At 45.4% G+C, this 5,455-nt stretch overlaps 1 long non-coding RNA gene across 1 annotated transcript; it reads left to right on the forward strand.

Moving 5' to 3' along the window:
• The first annotated feature begins 232 nt into the window (after positions 1-232).
• LOC135910403 (uncharacterized) lies at positions 233-3,064 on the forward strand. Its single transcript, XR_010567053.2, has 2 exons — positions 233-285; positions 350-3,064. It is a non-coding gene; the product is annotated as an uncharacterized lncRNA (long non-coding RNA).
• Positions 3,065-5,455: the final 2,391 nt, after the last annotated feature.

Raw genomic sequence — 5,455 nt, forward strand, 5'->3', positions numbered from 1 at the left:
GCTTTAGCAGAAAATAAAAACTCGAAAATCAGATACCGAATATTCCCAGAATAAGTAAATATTTCACTGTGTAATAATAGAATATTTTAAAAACCTATTTATGTTTGCGTAGATGCACGTGGAAGTGTTAGAACCTTGGCAAAGCAGAACGCTGCAGTCATCCAATCCAATCCAAGCTCTAGCCATCGTCGCCACGCCATTTTTCATTCTGCGATCGTTTTAAGGGCAGCGGGGCAGCGTTTGTCACCTTCCGTGCCTGCCGAAGTTTCCTACTCAGCTACGAAGGTATGACAGCTACATCGATTTCTTTTTTAATTCGTTTGGGTATTGAAATGTGTTTTCTTCACAGGTACCAGGATGCCTAGACTGCGGGAGAAGCCGCACGCGCGAAAAAGAGCGTCGCTGGAAACAAAGACGATATTCGAGGACTTGGGATCTCGCACCGGCAGCCAGCAGTCAACAGCTCGAGAATTCGCAAGTCTAGAACTGTGCAGTGGCGCGTATACCCCGCACGCATGCATTAACATGTGCGGTCGGGCTGTCCCTGCAAACATTTGTACGCCTTGTGATGCTGGTCGCTGCACCGAGGCGACATCGGAAGTTCAGGACGGTGGTTGTGACACTACGCGCACTAAGGACAATGTGCCTTGCTTCTCTGATGGATATACTCTACGTGACGCTTCGGATGGTTCACTTCGCTGTGAGAACGGAACAGGATCCCTTAGGAGAGGTGTACGCACAAGTCAATGCGGGTTTTCTGGTAAGCAGGACCCCGGAGTCAACATTTGCTTTAGCTACCGCGGACTCTTCATCGGCGCCCTTTGATTCTCCTGGCAAAGAGCTTCTCCTGGCTAATGCGCTCATGATCAGAGCTGTAGCCGTCAGTAGCGGCAAGATCGCCTGCTGATCTCTACGAAAATAAAAAGCTCCTTTTAAAAAAGTGAAGAATATATTAGTTGTTTTTATCTACAAGTTTGTTTAATATCGTGAGAATATGGTCACTACGGCCACGGCGGGGACATTGTAAACGAGAGTACGCATTTGACGGCAAGTTGACTTACGAGAACGCACTACGTCGCGAATAACATTTAAGCTGCAATACCATTAAGCATGTCCGTGTGGCACCCCACGAATGACATTAAAGCTTAAGGCATTAGCCCACAAGCAAGAGAAAACCCCACAAGCAAGAGAAAACTCGAGGCAGCACGAAACAACTGCCTTCGCGTATGTCTTGGCCTTCCGAAGGGGTCGTCCCGCTCAGGGACTGTAGCAGAAGCCGGATGCCTGCCTCTGGAAGTGCTATGTTCGCAGGAGACACTTCGGATACACCTCCGCCACGTCATTCATACGAAGAATCACTTTTTAAAGGATATTTCCAGAACCCGTGCTACATCCAGCTTTGGGCAGGCCGTCGGAAGCATATCTATTTCGATTCCTGCTCAGGCGTCACAAATTATGCCGCGAAACATTTCACCATGGACACTGTCCCCACTGGAAATCGTGCCATACATACCTGGAATCAGTTCGAAAAAGAAAATGCCTCAAGCAGCGACTTATCAGATAGCTTTAGAATATATGCACAAAGAATACGCAGCCGCAACGCACATTTTCACAGATGGCTCTACAACTCCACATCGTTCATCATGCGGACTTTTTGTTCCCTCTACAGGACAACGATTCTCGTTTCGTCTTGAGCGAGCGACATCATCTACTTCAGCGGAGCTCTATGGCATTAAGGAGGCCCTTGTGTATATACTTCGACAGCAGCCTACAAAGACATGGGTGATATTCACAGACTCAAAAGCAGCCCTACAAAGTATATGGAACAGGCACAAGCGTTGCAATAATCAACCAGCAGCATTTGACATTGCTTATCTTCACCACAGGGCTAAGATTGCTGGGCATTGCATAAAGTTCCAGTGGATACCTGGCCATGCCGGCATTTCGGGAAATGAAAGAGCGGACGAAGCTGCCAGAAATGGACTCCAATACCGCAAATTCAGAAGAACATATTTTACAAAAGCCGACGCTTCAACCATGGCAAAAAAATATGCCTATCAAGAAAAAGACCGCATCTTGAATCTGCCGCTTCACCAAGACAACTTCCTACGTTACATTGACCCAGAAATGAGACCGAAAATTCCACGACCACTTCCTCGACACTTAGAGACATTGTACCATCGTCTTCGACTGAACGTGGCATACACGAACAATTATCTGTACCGCATAGGACTTACCACTAGCCCATACTGTGATAACTGTCGCAACTTAGAGACAATTGAGCACGTATTACTAGAATGCCCCGCGTACCGCGACGAGAGACAATTTTTTGAGCACCAAATGGACATGATTTGCCCCGGACCGTTAACGTTACCGACCATCTTAGGTCCAATGCCCGGCCCTTCGAAACAGCGACGGGTTTTGGATTTATTGTTCAAATACCTGACAGAAATTGGTCAAATAGGAAAGCTTTAAGAATTGCATCCTTCCTATACAAAAGCCTAAATTTACCCGCCATGTCACCTGTAAAAATTAGTATCAGGTCCAGTCGGACATTTCATATTTATTTTTATCCTTTTTTTTTTCTCCCACTCTTATCTGGAATCTTTTAATCCCATTCCCCATCCCTATACAGAGTAGCATGCCAGCGGTTATATACGCGCCGGCAAAATTCTCTGTTTTTCTAATAAAGAGCCCTCTCTCTCTCTAAGGCATTAGCCAGTTAATGTCATTTTTTGTGCCCGTGTCGCAGAGTGCTAGTGAAGTGATGTAGTCAAGATTAATTCCTTCATGTCATTTCTGTTGCTTTCGCTGCTTAATAATGCTAATTGATGTATTTTTGCTCTTTCTTTTTATTCCATGCTGCAAACTCAAATGTCAAAGCAGGGTGGGCAATAAGTATTTTTGTTCTGCTATTCTCTACCTTGTGTTGTGCTATTGAAATTGCAAGTTTTCTTCTTTATCCGTGTATTTATTTGTTCTTTGAACAGTACGCATATATCTGCTTATTGGTCTTTTTATGTATATGTATAAGGTGACAATAAACGTTTAATTGTATTTGGAAGTTGGTGTAAGTTCATTTCTCGTTTATTTAAAACAAGAATGCATTCAAGCATTAGACCAATGTAATATATATAATGGTCCGGTGCTTGAATGTGTCCCGGCCACTATTGTCGCTTCAAGGCATGTGTATATCTGGAATATCCCCGGGAAGACACACACACACACACACACACACACACACACACACACACACACACACACACACACACACACACACACATTATATATATATATATATATATATATATATATATATATATATATATATATATATATATATATATATATATATATATATATATATCCTGAACGTCCCCTGAATGTCCATGCTGGATGTCCGCGTCGGACGTACTACGGATGCCAAAGCGATTACCTTTGGATTTCCCAGGGACGTCCCTCGGACGTACGTCGGACATTCATGGATATCCCACGGACATCCCGAATATCCAGAAAGGACGTCCGTCGGACGTCGCCCGGATATCCGTGGTTACTTGGGCTCCCTTCCCCGTATTACTGATGCGCAAGCCTGCAGCGCAGCGGCTGCTAGCAAACCGCGCTCGGTACGCGAGCGCACTGGCAACATCGAAGTGGCATGGTACGCCCGGTAGTTGCACCAGCGTATTTTAATGCGTAAGCTTCTTTCGCGAATACCTCAGCTGCGTCACACGAAAAGGCATGCGAAAAGTGTAGTGCCTTGTAACTGGACAAAAACGCGTTATTTGCCAAGACAATCGTTATAATAGTGTAAATGTAGATGACTCGTAGATTCATAAACGATACGGAAGAATTTTTAAAAAAATTGATCAGAGGGAATACACATATGGAATCATAGGGCTCCATAGAAAATGCATGAGGAAGCTTATAGTAGGAATGGACCAACTGAAATTTGGAGGTGGGCCAACTTGAAATTGGGAGGTGGTTTAACTGAAATTCGGGGGTGGGCAAACTTAAATTTGGGGGCGGACCATCATGAACTTTGGCGGTGGGTCAACTTATAGCTTGGAGGTGAGTCAATGGAAATTTGCGTGTGGGCCAGCTGGAAATCTTGAGGCAGGTCAACTTAAATTTGGAGGTGGCCCAACTTAAATTTAGGGCCGGGCCAACTGAAATTAGGGGGTATTCATATGAACATTTAAACAAATCCAGTGGAGTTTCTGCAATCTTTTTTGGAGGACGCATCTCTGGCTCCCCGCTTCACCGCGTATAGCGTGCATAAACTTCACCTGATTCGGAGTGATTTAGGGGAGAGCGACGCACTCGGGTCCAACTTTGGCGCTGGTTTTCAGAATGACTGCCAACAAACTGCGGATAGTTTCCTTCTGCCCCAACGTTTCCTGCTAGATGCAGCCCCAATTAGCAACAACGCATCGGTCTGCCAACGGAGAAAATACTTCAACGCTTAATCCACGCTGGTTGCTTCTAAAGTCATGCACAATGACTGGACGTTGGCTGTAATTGGAATGACCTAGATGCTGCTGCATAACAAATTAAAGGCTAAAAGATTTTATGTTTGTAAAATGTTCAGTGAACATTTTATCAATAACGTAATGAACACGAAATGAGAAACATCGCGATTCGTGAGTTTGTTCGCCCATTAGAAAAATATAAGGCTCAAATAAAGCATCATGGTTACATTTGGGCACACGTTTCCAAGGAATGCTGGCGGTATTGTATACCTTGTCCTCCAGCGAAAAAAGGCGTGAAAGTCCAGGGAAACGAGTTGAACTTTGGCAGCGACGTTGTAGCTCACATTGAGAAGTAAAATCAAAAGGCTGATTTTTCATACCACTCACTCGAGGCTAAGCCATAGAGAGACAAGCTAAGCTTTCAAGCTTAACTGTGTTGCAATCTTGTGTGACGACACTAAAACTGGATTCACACAACGGTTCGAAATGCGCGGACAAGCATGACGTGGTTGAGCTACTAGTAGCTTATCTGCTTTGTCTGCGTGCCAACAGAGAAAAACAAAGACTGCATGGCACTGGCCGACGTAATGCTCGTCCCAGACATTTGGTCCGCCTTGTGGACCTTGTATGCGTAGAATGTTTCGTCTCAAAATACTGCGAGAGGGAAAGGTGCAGCGTTTACTCTGCCTGACGTGATAAGTAATCGTGTTGGCGCACGCGGATTGTTCCGTTCGTGTGAGACGAAGCAGGACGCCTGCAAGATGACTCGTGTTCCACTCGAGCATCGGCAAAAAATTGATTGAACTGAGCGTGGCACGCTACAGCCGGCGGGCAATGGCCTCACTTGCAGGAAGACCACTGAAAACGGTGAATGGGATAATTCAGGCTTTTAGAAGGAACGCCGCATAAAGGACGCTCCGCACAGGCCTAGAACTCGAGCAACGACGGAGGACGAAGACAGGGCCATCGTGGCTGCAGCGGCATTG

Source organism: Dermacentor albipictus, chromosome 1 (genome assembly GCF_038994185.2).
Source record: "Dermacentor albipictus isolate Rhodes 1998 colony chromosome 1, USDA_Dalb.pri_finalv2, whole genome shotgun sequence".
Taxonomy (NCBI): domain Eukaryota; kingdom Metazoa; phylum Arthropoda; class Arachnida; order Ixodida; family Ixodidae; genus Dermacentor; species Dermacentor albipictus.